The sequence below is a fragment of the Oncorhynchus nerka genome, linkage group LG3, assembly GCF_034236695.1.
Source record: "Oncorhynchus nerka isolate Pitt River linkage group LG3, Oner_Uvic_2.0, whole genome shotgun sequence".
Classification (NCBI taxonomy): domain Eukaryota; kingdom Metazoa; phylum Chordata; class Actinopteri; order Salmoniformes; family Salmonidae; genus Oncorhynchus; species Oncorhynchus nerka.
In genome coordinates, this window is record NC_088398.1 from 21,799,550 (window position 1) to 21,818,619 (window position 19,070).

The window sequence follows — 19,070 nt, forward strand, 5'->3', positions numbered from 1 at the left end:
CCTTCAAAAGAAGTGCCTCTTTGCTTGACATCATAGGAAAATAAAAAGAAACCAGCCAAGACCTCAGAAAAAACATTGTAGACCTCCACAAGTCTGGTTCATCCTTGGGAGCAATTTCCAAATGCCTGAAGGTACCATGTTCATCTGTAAAAACAATAGTATGCAAATATAAACACCATGGAACCACGCAGCTGACATACCGCTCAGGAAGGAGACGCGTTCTGTCCTCTAGAGATCAACGTACTTTGGTGCGAAAAGGGCAAATCAATCTCAGGACAACAGCAAAGGACCTTGTGAAGATGCTGGAGGAAACAGGTACAAAAGTATCTATATCCACAGTAAAATGAGTCATATATCGACATAACTTGAAAGGACGTTCAGCAAGGAAGAAACCACTGCTCCAAAACTGCCATAAAATAGCCAGACTACAGTTTGCAACTGCACATGGGGACAAAGATTGTACTTTTTGGATCAATGTCCTCTGGTCTGATGAAACAAAAATAGAACTGTTTGGCCATAATGACCATCGTTATGTTTGGAGGAAAAAGGCCTAAGCCAAAGACCACCATCCCAACCGTGAAGCATGGGGGTAACAGCATCATGTTGTGGGGGTGCTTTGCTGCAAGAGGGACTGATGCAATTCACAAAATATATGGCAACATGAGGGAGGAAAATGTATATATGTGGATATATTGAAGCAACATCTCAAGACATCAGTCAGGAAGTTAAAGATTTGTCGCAAATGGGTCTTCCAAATGGACAATGACCCCAAGCATACTTCCAAAGTTGTAGCAAAATGGCTTAAGGACAACAATGTCAAGATATTGAAGTGGCCATCACAAAGCCCTGACCTCAATCCTATAGAGAATTTGTGGGCAGAACAGAAAAAGCGTGTGCGAGCAAGGAGGCCTACAAACCTGACTCAGCTCCTGACTCAGCTCTGTCAGGAGGAATGGGCCAAAATTCACCCAACTTATTGTGGGAAGCTTGTGGAAGGCTCCCCAAAACATTTGACCAAAGTTAAACAATTTAAAGGCAATGCTACCAAATACTAATTGAGTGTATGTAAACGTCTGACCCACTGGGAATGTGATGAAAGAAATTAAAGCTGAAATAAATCATTCTCTCTACTATTATTCTGACATTTCACATTCTTAAAATAAATTGGTGATCCTAACTGACCTCAGAGGGGGGATTTTTAATAGGATTTATGATAGGAATAGGAATTATGAAAAACTGAGTTTAAATGTATTTGGCTAAGGTGTATGTAAACATCCGACTTCAACTGTAGCTAGCTTGATGTTGCTAGCTAATTTCTCCTGGGATATAAACATTGGGTCCTTTTTTTCTGGATCTTTGTAGAATTCCAAAAAAATTTGAGTCACACAAAATCTTGTGTCCTCTACTTTGACAATGAATCCATAGATAAAAGGGGAAACCTAGTTAGTTTCTAGTAATCTCTCCTCCTTCAGTCTTCTTCTGTGGACTTGATATGGCGGTTGGCAACCAACTTTAAGGGGCATTACTGCCACCAACTGGACTGGAGTGTGGATCTCAGTTCATCTTTCAAATCACCCACATTGGTATGTTCTCCTAAAAACCAATGAGGAGAAGGGAGAGGCGGGACTTGCAGCTTGTGAAGCATCAAAAATAGAACCAAGTTCTATTTTTGTACCTGGCTACACAGAGGCTTGTTGACGCATGCGAGCAGTTTGGATGAAATTATTGAATAACATGTAATTGTACATTTATTTTGCAACGCTCGCGCATGCAACGTGGGCTGTGTGTTCAGCATGTAAGGCATTGTTGGCAGAATAGATGGATGCAGTTCAATGCATGAATAATATAGCTAATTCAACAATACTTTTCTTGGTAGTCCAACAAATAGTGCTATTAGAGGTTGAAAATCACAGCTGACCTGGTACATCCAGCCGTTCGGGATGCAATGTTTCAGTTTCAATGACTCAATGTTTCGAACAAAAATGGATGACTAAGGCTAGGAGTGTCAATACAATCAAACTAGCAAGGGCAATGACCACAAGAGAGTCATAACGTGGCTAATAGGCTATCTATTTATGTAGCTATTTATTTAGCATGCTAAAAACATGGAGCCTAACATTAACTAGCTAGCTGCTGGAAGCATCTCATGTCATTGGACGAGTGGCCCTCTTTTTCCCCCATATCGTTTGTTTTCCAGTGGCAGGTGTCATTTGGTTAGATATCACTTTGCTAGTTAGCTATGCTGAACTTGAACAACTGTTATCCACAGTTAGCAAATCAAATGCATTTGGCATCAAGCAAATGGGAGGGCAGGTAGGCAAGTTTCCATTCAGTTGTCAAAACATGGGTTGGACAAGCATGTATTGGCAGGAAAGCTGCAGAGGGGCGAGCAGGGTACTATTCCCCATTGTTTATCAGTGCAATTTTGACGGCCAACTACAAGCTAAACAATTTTGAGAGGGTTTATCTACTGTTCCCTCAATAGATTTTAGCTCATCTTGCACTGGGTAACATTAGTTGTTGACCTTGTTGTTGTTGATGTGCATAAGCAACTCAGGGAGAGAGGACCTACCTTTTCATGGATGTTTGATTAATAGGACTGTAAAGTTCCCAAATTTAAGAGGAATCCTGTGGTATTTGTAAGTCGCTCTGGATAAGAGCGTCTGCTAAATGACTTAAATGTAAATGTATTTAAATATTTACAGAAATCCATTCAGGTTTATTTTGTGGCTTTTGGAAAATGCTTTCTAATGATCTAAAGTTCCGCTGTTGCTACTGCCTGTAAACACACAGTCCAGTTCAAAGTGAATGATGGCAGGCCCATGTGGCAAATTACTTATTTGCATATAGGCCTACTGTGGCTCTTATTGGCTATGGTGCACCAGTAGGTGTAGAGTCCAGTCCTGGACAAGGCTGACACATTTTTTTAAATGAAGTTTTATTTAGAGGTCGACCGATTATGATTTTTCAACGCCGATACCAATACCGATTATTGGAGGACCAAAAAAAAAAAACCCGATACCGATTAATCAGCCGATTTTTATATATATATTTGTAATAATGACAAATACAACAATACTGAATGAACACTTTTATTTTAACTTAAAATAATACATACAGTAAACAAAATCTATTTAGTCTCAAATAAATAATGAAACATGTTCAATTTAGTTTAAATAATGCAAAAACACAGTGTTGGAGAAGAAAGTAAAAGTGCAATATGTACCATGTAAAAAAGCTAACATTTAAGTTCCTTGCTCAGAACATGAGAACATATGAATGCTGGTGGTTCCTTTTAACATGAGTCTTCAATATTCCCAGTAAAGAAGTTTTAGGTTGTAGTTATTATAGGAATTATAGGACTATTTCTCTCTATACCATTTGTATTTCATGAACCTTTGACTATTGGATGTTCTTATAGGCACTATAGTATTGCCAGCCTAATCTCGGGAGTTGATAGGCTTGAAGTCATAAACAGCGCTGCGCTTCAAGCATTGGAAAGAGCTGCTGGTGAACACAGGAAAGTGCTGTTTGAATGAATGCTTATGAGCCTGCTGTTGCCTACCACCACTCAGTCAGACTTCTCTATCAAATATCAATCCATAGACTTAATTATAATATAATAACACACAGAAATACGAGCCTTAGGTCATTAATATGGTCAAATCCGGAAACTATAATTTCAAAAATGAAACGTTTATTCATTCAGTGAAATACGGAACCGGTCATATTGCCAGGACCGGCCTGGAGAGTGGGCGAGGTTCGTCCCATAGGCCGAGATGGCCCAGAATTCACTTCGCCACTCCTCCATGGACCTGTTGCCGTTTCAGTGCGTGTTGGGCTATCAGCCGGTCCTGGTACCGTGGCATCAGTCAGACCGAGGCTCCTGCGGTGGAGGATTGGGTGCAGCGCTCAAAAGAGACCTGGAGAGCCGTCCACTACAGGACGTTGAGGTGCGGGAGGTCCCTTTGCCCCCCCTGGACATCGAGGGGGGTCCAGTGTACACTATACAGTCCATCCTGGACTCTAGACATCGGGTGGGGGGCCTGCAGTACCTCGTGGATTGGGAGGGGTAGGATCCGGAGGAGAGGTGCTGGGTGCCGGTGGTGGACATCTTGTGAGTTCCACCGCCTCCATCCTGATCGCCCTGTGCCTCGCCCTGTTTGGGCGGCGCTCGGCGGTCGTTGTCGCCGGTCTACTAGATGCCACCCATCCCTTTTCCTTTTTTTGAGGTTATGTCTGTTTTGTGTTTCACCTGGCACCATTTTGGTTAATTAGGGGGGTATTTAATCTCACCATTTCCTTTGGGTTTTTGTGCGGGATTGTTTTTGTTTGACTGTCAGTGAGTTTTGGTTGGTTTTTCCCTGGACTGTGTCTGAGTGGGGTTTTGTGGCTACTGTTGTAGTCTGGTGTCCTGTTATTTTGAACTTGTTAAAATAAACGCCCTTTTCCTTCGGAACTTGTTTCTCCTGCGCCTGACTCTACACCCACGTCTCCTTTGGGAGATCTGACAGGGAGTGACATATATAGGGCAGGTAATCAAGGAGCTGATGGAGTCCAGGTGAGTATCATAATGTGCTGATGCGCATAACAATGGGGACAGGTGTGCGCCATAACGAGCAGCCTGGTGACCTAGAGGCCGGAGAGGGAGCACACATGAAATTCCTAAATTAAAGGGTCTGCCCTGTGTCTGAGGAACATGGGCTTTAAATAATCACTTGACATAATATTAACTTAAGCCAACATCTGACATTAGATAGATAGATATTCATAACTGGTTAGTGGTTATTCATTTTACATGCATCTGGATCTCATAACCCCCCAAAATGAAACCTACCAAAAAAAATCACACAAACTGTCACGTCCTGACCTTAGTTCCTTTTTTATGTCTCTATTTTAGTTTGGTCAGGGCGTGAGCTGTCAATCGTTGTCTCTGATTGAGAACCATACTTAGGCAGCCTGTTTTCCCACTATGGTTTGTGGGTAGTTGTTTTCTGTCTTTGTATTAGTTACCAGACGGAACTGTTTCGGTTGTTCTTTTTGTATTGTAGTGTTCAGTTCAGTTTAATAAAATGACGAACACTTACCACGCTGCATATTGGTCCGATCCTTCCTACTACTCCTCAGAAGAGGAGGAAAACCGTTACACAAACAACCATGTGTTTTCAACCAACTTGCCTTCCCCTTACTGCTATGTTGTTTTGGGTCAGCATATTGAAGCAACTTGGACAACTTTGGCTTTATCCAATTTTAAAGAAAAAACTGGGGGAGGAAAGAAGCAACAGGCTACTTTCACTGGGCTAACGGCAACTTTGGCACTGAGTAGAAGGGCTGTATTGCCCCAGCTGAGGCGGATATTGAAAGCCCAATACAATAGCAGACAGCACAATCCATTACAGGGCTTCTAGAATGTAATTTGCCTCAGATATAGTGGAACACACAGAGATTCAATAAACCATGTTCTTTCCTAGGGTGGAAACTGTTTGGCCGACATTCATTAGTTCTCCTTCACCGCAGAAATGATGTTTTAGCACCTTAAAAGCTCTCTGTGTGCTTTCAACTTTATTCCCAATTACACCAAACTAAGCATGGCTATCCAGTAAACATGACTATGGCTATCCAGTAACACAAGTGGTATATTTGAATTTCAAATTCATAACCAATGTCAAGTATCTTTACTCCAGTAAATCAGTGAGGAAATAGAAATATCTCTCAGGAAAAGTAATTACTTTGCCCTTGTGATTGTACATTCCAGACATGTATGATTGCTGTATCATGAGTCATGGCAACAGTCTCTCGTTGATGACATCAGCAAGATAAGGTTACATTTTTCAAAAACCCAGTCATCGTGTGACTGAGACCACTCACATAATCCATCATCCAAAGTGCACTGCACTACTGATAACAACAAGCCTGCTCAGCCTGTCAGCACAAACCTATTAAAGTTGTTTTGTTATCTAAAAAGCCAATTACTGCAACATAGAATACTAGCCACCACTGTAAATCAATGGACTGGATGAAGGTATTACTTCTTAGGTAACTCAATGCATGTTCCTCGCTCATTTCCCCTACCAGACGGCTTTATTTTATATAGACCAACTTGAGATCCCCCAGGGACCGTTTTGTAATGCTACTCTTCTCTTTCCTGTGATGTGTTTTAGAATGGGGTTGGTACTGGGGTACAGTGGCAAGAAAAAGTATGTGAACCCTTTGGAGCTACTTGGATTTCTGCATAAATTGGTCATAAAATTTGATCTGACCTTCATCTAAGCCACAACAATAGACACACACAGTGTGCTTAAACTAATAACACACAAATTATTTTATTTTTCTTGTCTATACTGAATACATAATTAAAAAATTCAGTGTAGGGTGGAAATAGTATGTTAACCCCTAGACTAATGACTTTGAGTCAGGAGTCAGCTAACCTGGAGTCCAATCAATGAGATGAGATTGGAGATGTTTGTTAGAGTTGCCCTGCCCTATACAAAACACACACAAGAAGCATTGCCTGATGTGAACCATGCCTTGAACAAAAGAGATCTCAGAAGACCTAAGATTAAGAATTGTTGACTTGCATAAAGCTGGAAAGGGTTACAAAATTATTTCTAAAAGCCTTGATGTTCATCAGTCCACAGCAAAATAAATTGTCTTTAAATGGAGAAAGTTCAGCACTGTTGCTACTCTCCCTAGGACTGGCCGCCCTGCAAAGATAACTGCAAGAGCACAGTGCAGAATGCTTAAAGAGGCAAAGAATGCTTAAAGAAGAATCCTAGTGTCAGCTAAAGACTTGCAGAAATCTCTGGAACATGATAACATCTCTGTTGACGAGTCTACGATATGTAAAACACTAACCAAGAATGTTGTTCATGGGAGAACACCACGGAAGAAGCCACTGCTGTCCAAAACAAAAAACGTTCGCAAAAGAGCACCTGGATGTTTCACAGTGCTACAGCCAATATATTCTGTGGACAGATTCAACTAAAGTTGAGTTGTTTGGAAGGAACACACAACATTATGTGTGGAGAAAAAAAGGCACAGCACACCAACATCAAAACCTCATCCCAACTGTAAAGTATGGTGGCGGGAGCATCATGGTTTAGGTCTGCTTTGCTGCCTCAGGGCCTGGACAGCTTGCTATCATCAATGGAAAAATGAATTCCCAAGTTTATCAATACGTTTTGCAGGAGAATATAAGAATATCTGGTGAAGCAAATTGAAGCTCAACAGAAGTTGGGTGATGCAACAGGACAACGACCCAAAACACAGAAGTAAATCAACAACAGAATGGTTTCAACAGAAGAAAATGCGCCTTCTGGGGCAGAGTCCTGACCTCAACCCGATTGAGATGCAGTGGCATGACCTCAAGAGAGCGGTTCACACCAGACTTCACAAGAATATTGCTGAACTGAAACAGTTTTGTATAGAGGAATGGTCCGAAATTCCTCCTGATCGTTGTGCAGGTCTGATCAACTACAGAAAACGTTTGGTTGAGGTTATTGCTGCAAAGGAGGGTCAACCAGTTATTAAATTTAAGGGTTAACATACTTTTCCCACCCTGCACTGTGAATGTTTACGCGGTGTGTTCAGTGAAGACATGAAAACGTATAATTGTTTGTGTGTTATTAGTTTAAGCACAAATGAAGGTGAAGGTCAGATCAAATTTGATTACAATTTTATGCAGAAATCCAGGTAATTCCAAAGGGTTCACATACTTTCTCTTGCCACTGTATGTCTTCTATCACCATACTAACATCTGGAAAGATTGAAGAAGATTACTTTGGCTATTTTTTAAACCTGTAACAATATTGACATACTGTAGCTTAATGTGATTTCCGGTCGAACCCCTTGAAACAATTTGACAACGGTTTCGCAATCCTTTGTATGGGTGATTTTTAAGCACTGGGCACAGTTAGTTACATGAACAGGACAGGAAGAAAAATATACTGCATTAGCTCAGTACTTGAATTATCTTACAGTAATGTCAAAGGTACAGTAGATGATCAGGTGCAATCCTTTTAAATTGTGTTTGCGCTTCAGACGGCTATATCGGTCCTCTAATACAGAACTATTAAAAGCCAAGTATACTACTTCTGTGGAAAAAAATATAGATATATTACGATTCTTCAGGGGTGCTGCAGCATCCTCAGCACCCCTACTTCCTGCGACTATGACTCAAGATACCACTCGCCAGTGAAAACAGATGTCAAACAAAAAGGATTGCCTATTGTCACATTATTGGCAATCCTCTTTCATTTAGTCTTGATCCCTATTCCTGGTCTAAGAACAGCCTACAAACACACAATAAAGCCTCTCATAAAGTCGGCCTGGTGTTGATAGAGGAAGTGTGTAAACAATTGGGACTCATACTGTGGCTGAGCTGGGAATCCAAATGCCGGAATGAGAGGAAAGACGGGTGATTTTATTTCCTGTTTTTGTAACCCGCACTCTCAATTCACCAAAGCTTGCCGAACGTGACAGTTCCGTTGACAGCGCTGGTGAAACATTGAACTGGACATTGAAAACACATCACGACAAGAGCTGAAAGAAACTCTCCTACTCTGCTGTCGTTTGTTGATGACTTTGAAATGCTGCGATGGCAAAATAAAAAGTTGTAAAACAGTACTGTATTGGTACAGCTCGAGGAGATTGCAATTGTTTAAAAGATAGTATTGGCAAGGTCCATCTGCTCCTTATTTTGTAGATACAAATGATGCTAAAACGTTGCAGGAAAAAAGCCGGAAAAGGGAAACTCAAATAGATGGATGCAATCCCCATCCCCCTTTTATCTCTCTCTCTCCTTCTCTCTCCCTATCCCTCGGGTTAGACTGTCTACCAGTTGGATTCCAGCAGACTTGGTCCAGGGGTTATTTGTCATCCCTCGTTTCTCCTTTGATCCCGCTGCAAATATCTGCTCTCCAAAGCTCCTCTATTCAACCATTCCCATCAGCCTTTTGTAATTAAGACCAGGCTTCTTTCTGGGGATTTTCCTCTTTCCCCCTTTAAAACAAAAAACTATCCAGCTGTCTCTGCAAGTCCCAACATAATCTTTTTTGGACCCTAGAGTGTAAGTGAAAAAAATACCCTTAATTTCAGTTCCCTCATCTGTGAAAAAAACAAACCGCCCCTAGCATGTTTGTCCCAATGGGCAGTGCGGTTGTTTTGTCCATTAACGGGCCCATCTTGGGCTTCCAGTGATGTCATTTCCTATTCAAATAAAAGCTCATGATAAAGAGCAGAGGACTTAATATCTGTATCCAAAAATATGAAAGTCATTTGAGACTAAATCATTATTGATGAAATACACAGGAGGTTCTGATTTGCTTGGAGGGGGGGGGGGCTGTTCACTTATCCCTTTAGGTTGTAAAGGTTTAATCATTCCAGGGGATCTAATTCAAAGAAGACTGTACATAAAGACTCGTGCTGAGCCCGACTTGCCTGGGAAGCTTTCCAGACAGAATTATGACTCCAGAGTACTGTGCGCAGCATGTTGTTTACCATTAGTTTGCCCATGCCTCCAACTAGTCTTTTGATTTATTTAAAATATTACCCAATAAACGTGTTTTCCGACTGGACAGTATTTACATGATGTATCTGCGTCGTGAGGGAGTTTGTTCCACCATTGGGGGGCCAGAGCAGCGAACAGTTTTGACTGGGCTGAGCGGGAACTGTACTTCCTCAGTGGTAGGGAGGCGAGCAGGCCAGAGGTGGATGAACGCAGTGCCCTTGTTTGGGTGTAGGGCCTGATCAGAGCCTGGAGGTACTGAGGTGCCGTTCCCCTCACAGCTCCGTAGGCAAGCACCATGGTCTTGTAGCGGATGCGAGCTTCAACTGGAAGCCAGTGGAGAGAGCGGAGGAGCGGGGTGACGTGAGAGAACTTGGGGAGGTTGAACACCAGACGGGCTGCGGCGTTCTGGATGAGTTGTAGGGGTTTAATGGCACAGGCAGGGAGCCCAGCCAACAGCGAGTTGCAGTAATGCACATACAGTATCTACCTCATATGCACATACAGTATCTACCTCAATTACCTCGTACCCCTGCACATTGACTCGGTACTGGTACCATGTGTATATAGCGATGTTATCATTACACATTGTGTATTTATTCCTTGTGTTATTATGTTTCTGTAATTGTTCTTTGTTTCTCTCTGCATTGTTGGGAAAGCCCTGTAAGTGAGCACATATATAAGATGATTGGATTTTACCAGCTGCTTCTAAGTGATATAGAGTGGTTATGAATATGTTTTATGTTGGCATAATACATGTCAGCAAGACAGATTCCTCTCCATTATGTGTTATCTCTCTGCTGTGTCACCCTATTTCATTTCCCCCTTGTCACTGACCTTCATTGAACAATATGGGCCTGGTGACTGAAAGGTTCCCTGTCCTTTCTGCATGGATGATGGACGCTCCCACAATGATCTACCTGGCCTCTGTCACCTTGTGTGTGAGTGCTGCAGTGAGACTGATATCTTTTGAGAGTGGGTACCTAGTTCGTTAACGACTCATACAGGAAGTAGTAAAACCGAATGCACCTGTCCTTTTTGCCCTACATTTGCCTTACATTTGAATGATGATTCATCCATTATTAAAACCTCTTAGTAACATCTCCACGGGTTTATTTGCACATCACTTGCTCCTGGCCAATGATGATCAACTACAGTGTCTTGCAAAAGTATTCACCACCCTTGGCGTTTTTCCTATTTTGTTGCATTACAACCTATAATTTAAATGGATTTCTATTTGTATTTCATGTAATGCACATACACAAAATAGGCCAAATTGGTGAAGTGAAATGAAAAAAATGACTTGTTTCAAAAAATTCTAAAACATAAAAAACGGAAAAGTGATGCCTGCATATGTATTCACCCCCTTTGCTATGAAGCCCCTAAATAAGATCTGGTGCAACCAATTACCTTCAGAAGTCACATAATTTGTTAAATAAAGTCCACCTGTGTGCAATCTAAGTGTTACACGATCTGTCACATGATCTCAGTATATTGTTCTGAAAGTCCCCAGATTCTGCAACGCCACTAAGCAAGGGTTACCACCAACCAAACACCTTGAAGACCAAGGAGCCCTCCAAACAGGTTAGGGACAAAGTTGTGGAGAAGTACGGATCAGGGTTGTGTTATAAAAAAATATCAGAAACTTTGAACATCCCACGGAGCACCATTAAATCCACTGTTAAAACATTGTAAGAATATAGTATCACAACAAACCTGCCAAGAGAGGGCCGCCCACCAAAACTCACGGACCAGGAAAGGAAGGCATTAATCAGAGAGGCAACAAAGAGACCAAAGATAACCCTGAAGGAGCTGCAAAGCTCCACAGCTGAGATTGGAGTATCTGTCCATAGGACCACTGTAAGCCGTACACTCCACAGAGCTGGGCTTTATGGAAGAGTGGCCAGAAAAAAAGCCATCTAGGAAAAGCTATGTCTAGCGCAAACCCAACACCTCTCATCACCCCGAGAATAACATCCCCACATGGGGATGGCGGTTGCAGCATCATACTGTGGGGATGTTTTTAATCGGCAGGGACTGGGAAACTGGTCAGAATTGAAGGAATGATGGATGGCGCTAAATACAGGAAAATGCTTGAGGGACCTGTTTCAGTCTTCCAGAGATTTGAGACTGGGACGGAGATTCACCTTCCAGCAGGACAATTACCCTAAGCATACTGCTAAAGCAACACTAGAGTGGTTTAAAGGGAAACATTTAAATGTATTGGAATGGCCTAGTTAATGCCCAGACCTCAATCCAATTGAGAATCTGTGGTATGACTTAAAGATTGCTGAACACCAGCGGAACCCATCCAACTTGAAGGAGCTGGAGCAGTTTTGCCTTGAAGAATGGGCAAAAATCCCAGTGGCTAGATGTGCCAAGCTTATAGAGACATACCCCAACAGACTTGCAGCTGTAATTGCTGCATAAAGGTGGCTCTACAAAGTATCGACTTTGGGGGGTGAATAGTTATACATGCTCAAGTTTGTCTTATTATTATTATTAAAAAATATTTTGCAAATCCAAAGGATATGTTGTGTAAATCAAATGATACAAACCCCCAAAAGTCACTGTATCAGGAATCACCACTCTGGAACATGAGCAATATCTCATTCTCAAGGTTGGGTCCTCAAATATTTGCATTTGTTTGGTCATAAATAATGTGATCACAGGTTAGTGTAAGCAGTAATATCTGTGCTCAACATCCTCCTAATGTACAGATATTTTCACAATAAAAATGATTTTGCATCTTCAAAGTGGTAGGCATGTTGTGTAAATCAAATGATACAAATCCCCCCAAAAATCGATTTGAATTCCAGGTTATAAGGCAACAAAATAGGAAAAAATGCCAAGGGGGTGAATACTTTCGCAAGCCACTGTACCTTGAAGGAGTCGTTGGAGGGTGGCAGTATTTCTTGAGATTACAATCTTGCAAGTACAGATAATCTGCAGATGAGTTAGAAGAGGGCGATGTGGAGAAATGCTGAGATTTTAAATGAAATGTTAAGCAATTCTGAAACCAAGTCATTTCATGTAACGAACTCTGCAGCAAAGGCAAGATAATGAGACATAGAAAGACAGATGAGGATAACCCTTTATGATAAGGATACAGATATAGATCTTATCATACATACAGTATATATACATCAATCAACATACTAGATGTATGATTATGGAACTCATATATAAAGATCTGGAAGCCGATGGTCCTCAGCTCTTATCAGAGAATTATTCATAAACATTTGAAAGCATTAACGAATGAAAATGAAACCCATTCTTCAATATGACAGACAAGAAAGGGCGTGCATTCCTTTTTGCCCTGCTTGGAAAGAATGTTGACAAGAAAGAGTAATGCCTCTTGTCTCATTAGAGACATAACATTCCAAACCTGTCAGTGTGTTAGTGTATTTTGGGGCGGCAGGTAGCCTATTGGTTAGAGCGTTGGGCCAGTAACCGAAAGGTTGCTGGATCGGCTCCCCGAGCTTACACGGTAAAAATCTGTTGTTCTGCCCCTGAACAAGGCAGTTAACTCACTGTTCCCTGGTAGGCCATCATTGTAAATAAGAATTTGTTCTTAACTGACTTGCCTAGTTAAATAACGGTTACATTTTTTAAAATCAAACACGCACACAAAAAAATGCTTGGAGATATACAGAGGCAGACATTGATCCCTTTGTTTGTTTGTCTCGAAACCTTTCCTATTTCCTTTTCACACAATCCGAAACACATTTACTGTGTCACGTGTGGAGATGAGTAAATCTCATTTCTCAAAATTGCTTCAAGAAGATAATAAACTGTTTATAACTATAATAGCTCTCTTGATCTCTCTAATGCTAGTACTGTACCCATTAAAGTCTATGTCAATTCTTCAAAAACAACGGTGGTATCAATCACCGAAAATGAGATACAGACCGTTTAAAGTTGTGACATCAGAACCCCGTAAGGTAACATGCGGATTCTTTAAAGGAGTGGGGAAAAAAACTGTCTCCAACATTTCCCAGAAGCCAGAGCTGGTATCAATTAGCATCTGTTGGAGAAGATAGCTCTCTTTGATAAAGGCAGTGCCCAGCGAGAACGCCACAGAAATCCTTCCCACCACATCAGTAATCTCTGACAACCTTCTGGTCTTTATAATGCTTACATAACTCACCATCGTTAGTCATGTTCCATGAGCCACGTGTTCAACTAATTGACAATAATGGCAACAATAAGGATCAATTGCAAAAGCTGTGGAAAGCAACACACATCCCAGATGTTTGTATTCTCTGCGTTCATCGAACCTTTTCCGAAAACATGTACTGTATCTTCAAAAAATGTTGGGTCAAAGAAAATTATGAGCTATAATATTTCCAGCAGATGGAATTCCTGCTCTCTTTGTGTGTGTGTGTGTGTGTGTGTGTGTGTGTGTGTGTGTGTGTGTGTGTGTGTGTGTGTGTGTGTGTGTGTGTGTGTGTGTGTGTGTGTGCGCGTGTGTGTGTGTGTGTGAGATGTTTTTGCCTCTGTAACTAATGCTACTCAGCAAAGTCTCATAACACATATCTGCTTGCAGATCTTTATACCCAGCAGGAATGTAAACAACAAGGAATTAATTCCTATTATTCTTGACCCGTCCAATCAAAATCACCCCAGCATCCATCCATGCATGTTTGGATGTTTCATAGATTGAATCCAGTTAGCATTGTATCTATTTTGATCGTTCTTGACAGTTCTACTGATCACAGATCACATGTTTGGATCAATCCTCCTATACACACTATTTTCCTTCCTTCCACATTTTCTCCCATATGCAGCAGTTTGCCAGATGATGGCATCAGTTGCCTGATGAATGGGAAGGACCTTTGGCCCTGGCTGCATTTCAACTAAGTGGAGGGAAGAGAAAAGAACATACGCTGCAGGCGACAACAAGCATCGAACAATTCATCACAAAACCAATCTCCTCAGAACAGGTAACACCTCGACGTCGAACTGTGACCTGTCAGCCTTAAAACCTACAGCCACATCTTTCTTTAATGTATCAACATATTTCCTGAGATGGTATAAAGTTCCTGATTGGGTGAAATTTCAAAATCACCACTACATACAGGCATTCCATTAAGACAACTACAGAGGGACAGTCAGGTGGCTTCCCAGATGACACATTCCCTATTTAGTGCACTACTTTTGACTAGAGCCCTATCAAAAGTAGGGCACAGTGTAGGGAATAGGGGGCCATTTGGGAAGCAGACTCTCCCTCTGTAGCTTTGGTAATAGAATGCCTGTATGTAGTGGTGATTTAGAAATTTCACCCAATCAGGACTTCTATACCGTCTCAGGAAATATGTTGATATGTAAAATAAAGTTGCTTTGCCTGCCCTAAAAGGGTTAACACTAGCCAGAAGTACAACTGTTTGCCTTTAAGAGTACTGATTAATAAGCAGAATGTGTGTCACAAAGCATAATGTACGTATATTTGTAGCATTGAGGTGTGCCGGCACTACTAAATGTTTTCTAGGAATCGGTGTGCTTATCTAGATATACAGTGCATTCGGAAATTATTCAGACCCCTTGACTTTTTCCATATTTTGTAACATTACAGCCTTATTCTAAAATTGATTAAATAAATACACATATTTGTCCATCTACACACCATACCCCATAATGACAAAACAAAAACAGGTTTTTAGAAATGTATTAAAATAAAAAACAGAAATACCTTTTTACATAAGTATTCAGACCTTTTGCTATGAGATTTGAAATTGAGCTCGGGTGCATCCTGTTTCCATTGATCATCCTTGATGTTTCTACCACCTGTGGTAAATTCAATTGATTGGACATGATTTGGAAAGACACACACCTGTCTATTTAAAGGTCCCACAGTTAACAGTGCATGTCAGAGCAAAAACCAAGCCATGAGGTCGAAGGAATTGTCCGTAGAGGACCGAGACAGGATTGTGTCAAGGCACAGATCTGGGGAAGGGTACCAAAAAGGGTCCCCAAGAACACAGTGGCCACCATCATTCTTAAATGGAAGACGTTTGGAACCACAAAGACTCTTCCTAGAGCAAAGACTCTCCCAGCCAAACTGAGCAATCGGGGGAGAAGGGCCTTGGTCAGGGAGGTGAGCAAGTACCCAATGGTCACTCTGACAGAGCTCCATAGTTCCTCTGTGGAAATGGGAGAAACTTCCAGAAGGACAACCATCTCTGCAGCACTCCACCAATCAGGCCTTTATGGTAGAGTCGCCAGATGGAAGACACTCCTCAGTAAAAAGCACATGACAGCCCGCTTGGAGTTTGCCAAAAGGCACCTAAAGGACTCTCAGACCATGAGAAACAAGATTCTCTGATCTGATGAAACTAACATTGAACTCTTTGGCCTAAATGCCAAGCGTCACCTGGCACCATCTCTACGGTGAAGCATGGTGGTGGCAGCATCATGCTGGGGGGGATGTCAGGATCAAAAGGAAAGATGAATGGAGCAAAGTACAGAGAGATCCTTTGTGGAAACCTGCTCCAGAACTCAGGACCTCAGAACTGTGGCGAAAGTTCACCTTCCAACACGACAACGACCCTAAGCACACAGCAAAGACAACACAGGAGAGGCTTCGGGAACAGTCTCTGAATGTCCTTGAGTGGCCCAGCCAGAGCCCGGACTTGAACTCGATCGAACATCTCCGGAGAGACCTGAAAATAGCTGTGCAGTGACGCTCCCCATCCAACCTGACAAAGCTTTTTTTCTGTTTCCATCCTGTTTCCAATATCATATTTCCCCTAAATTTCACAGAATTACATCAACTGTGTTCAAATGAGCTAATTAGATGTAGACACATTGACCTTTCACAAGCATCATGTATCATAGGTCAGACATAACAAAATAATTATGCGCACAGAATATCACACTGTATGCCATTGTCATGGAGTGAATGAGATGATCAGACTTCCTTGTAGCCTATGCGTCTGTGTTCATACGTTGTCATCAGTGCAGAACGTAGGGACTAGTGTACTGTACTCTCTGGAGTGTGTGTGGTCTGATAACTTCGAGTGATTAGGAGGGTTGTACTGTGATGTGCGTGATGGGAATGGCCCTGTACAGGATCTGCTGTAGCAGAGTGAGGGATGAAGGAGAACGAGGGGGGAGTGGGGGTGACGGTAACGTTCATTACACGCTCTGCTGCTCACACACAACGCCGTTTCAGACACAGAGCCATCACTCACACACACGTCCCCACAGGGGGAGCAGGGACACAGACGATCACTTCCACACGTAGGCTACACACACATGCACTCACATATTCAATCTATGAAACATCCAAACATGCATGGATGGATGCTGGGGTGATTTTGATTGGACGGGTCAAGAATAATAGGAATTAATTCCTTGTTGTTTACATTCCTGCTGGGTATAAAGATCTGCAAGCAGATATGTGTTATGAGACTTTGCTGAGTAGCATTAGTTACAGAGGCAAAAACATCTCACACACACACACACACACACACACACACACACACACACACACACACACACACACACACACACACACACACACACACACACACACACACGGCACACACTGGGACCTTCAAGAGGCTCCAGTCCTCACTTTCTCTACTCCTAAGGGATACATTATATATTTCAAGCAAATCAAATGTTCTTTATTGCATTTCATAGCTCAATTATCTCAACGGCTAGAAGTTTAAGATTATTACGATTATTCAGAGTAGTTCTACATATTATAAAACAGATAATTATTCTGTTTGGTTCTATCAAAAGTATGCCATTGATTACTGTAAATAGTTAATAAACATTCATATGTAACCATCAATATCTCTTACCAATTCATAAACACTTAATGAATCCCACTGACCATTTCAGAACTATTGACTGGGGTGCAGAGAATTTGGTCCCCTTCCATCACTGTGTGACTCCATCCCATTACCCCAGATTCAGTTCAAGGGACAACAAACGAGTGTCCATGTCTCCGTGACTCTCTGAACCAATCACAGAGGCCACTCAGATGCAATCACGGGCAGCTAATATTGCACCTAGACTCATCATCATTAATTACCGGCCCTCTATCAATAACTAATTATTCTAGCTGTCTCAGTGCATGATGGGAAACAGAGGATAAATCCCATGCAATAAGACTATGTATTACAATCATGGAACTATAGTGGCATAACCTATAGTACGTTGGTGCCTTGTTGTTACAGTTGAAGACGGAGGTTTACATACACCTCAGTCAAATACATTTAAACTCAGTTTTTCATAATTCCTGACATATAGTAAAAATTCCCTGTCCAAGGTCAGATAGGAACACCACTTTATTTTAAGAATGTGAAATGTCAGAATAATACTAGAGAGAATGATTTATTTCAGCTTTAATTTCTTTCATTACATTCCCAGTGGGCCAGAAGTTTACATACACTTAATTAGTATTTGGTAGCATTGCCTTTAAATTGTTTAACTTGGGTCAAACATTTCGGGTAGCCTTCCACAAGCTTCCCAGAATAAGTTGGGTGAATTCTGGCCATTCTTCCTGACATAGCTGGTGTAACTGAGTCAGGTTAGTAGGCCTCCTTGCTCGCACACACTTTTTCAGTTCTGCCCACAAATTCTCTATAGGATTGAGGTCAGGGCTTTGTGATGGCCACTCCAATACCTTGACATTGTTGTCCTTAAGCCATTTTGCCACAACTTTGGAAGTATGTTTGGGGTCATTGTCCATTTGGAAGACCCATTTGCGACCAATTTTTAACTTCCTGACTAATGTCTTGAGGTATTGCTTCAATATAGCCACATCATTTTCCTCCCTCATGTTGCCATCTATTTTGTGAAGTGCACCAGTCCCTCCTGCAGCAAAGCACCCCCACAACATGATGCTGTTACCCCTATGCTTCATGGTTGGGATGGTGTTCTTTGGCTTGCAAGCCTCCCCTTTTTCCTCCAAATATAACGATGGCCATTATGGCCAAACAATTCTATTTTTGTTTCATCAGACCAGAGGACATTTCTCCAAAAAGTACAATCTTTATCGCCATGTGCAGTTGCAAACCGTAGTCTGACTTTTTATGGCGGTTTTGGAGCAGTGGCTTCTTCCTTGTGAGCGGCCTTTCAGGTTATGTCGATATAGGACTCGTTTTACTGTGGATATAGATACTTTTGTACATGTTTCCTCCAGCATCTTCACAATGTCCTTTGCTGTTGTTCTGGGATTGATTTGCACTTTTCGCACCAAAGTACATTCATCTCTAGGAGACAGGTCGCGTCTCCTTCCTGAGCGGTATGATGGCTGCGTGGTCCCATAGTGTTTATACCTTCAGGTGTTTGGAAATTGCTCCCAAGGATGAACCAGACTTGTGGAAATCTACAATGTTTTTTCTGAGGTCTTGGCTGATTTCTTTTTATTTTCCTATGATGTCAAGCAAAGAGGCACTGTGTTTGAAGGTAGACCTTGAAATACAGCCACAGGTACACCTCCAATTGACTCAAATGATGTGAATTAGCCTATCAGAAGCTTCTAAAGCCATGACATTATTTTCTGGAATTTTCCAAGCCGTTTAAAGGCACAGTCAACTTAGTGTATGTA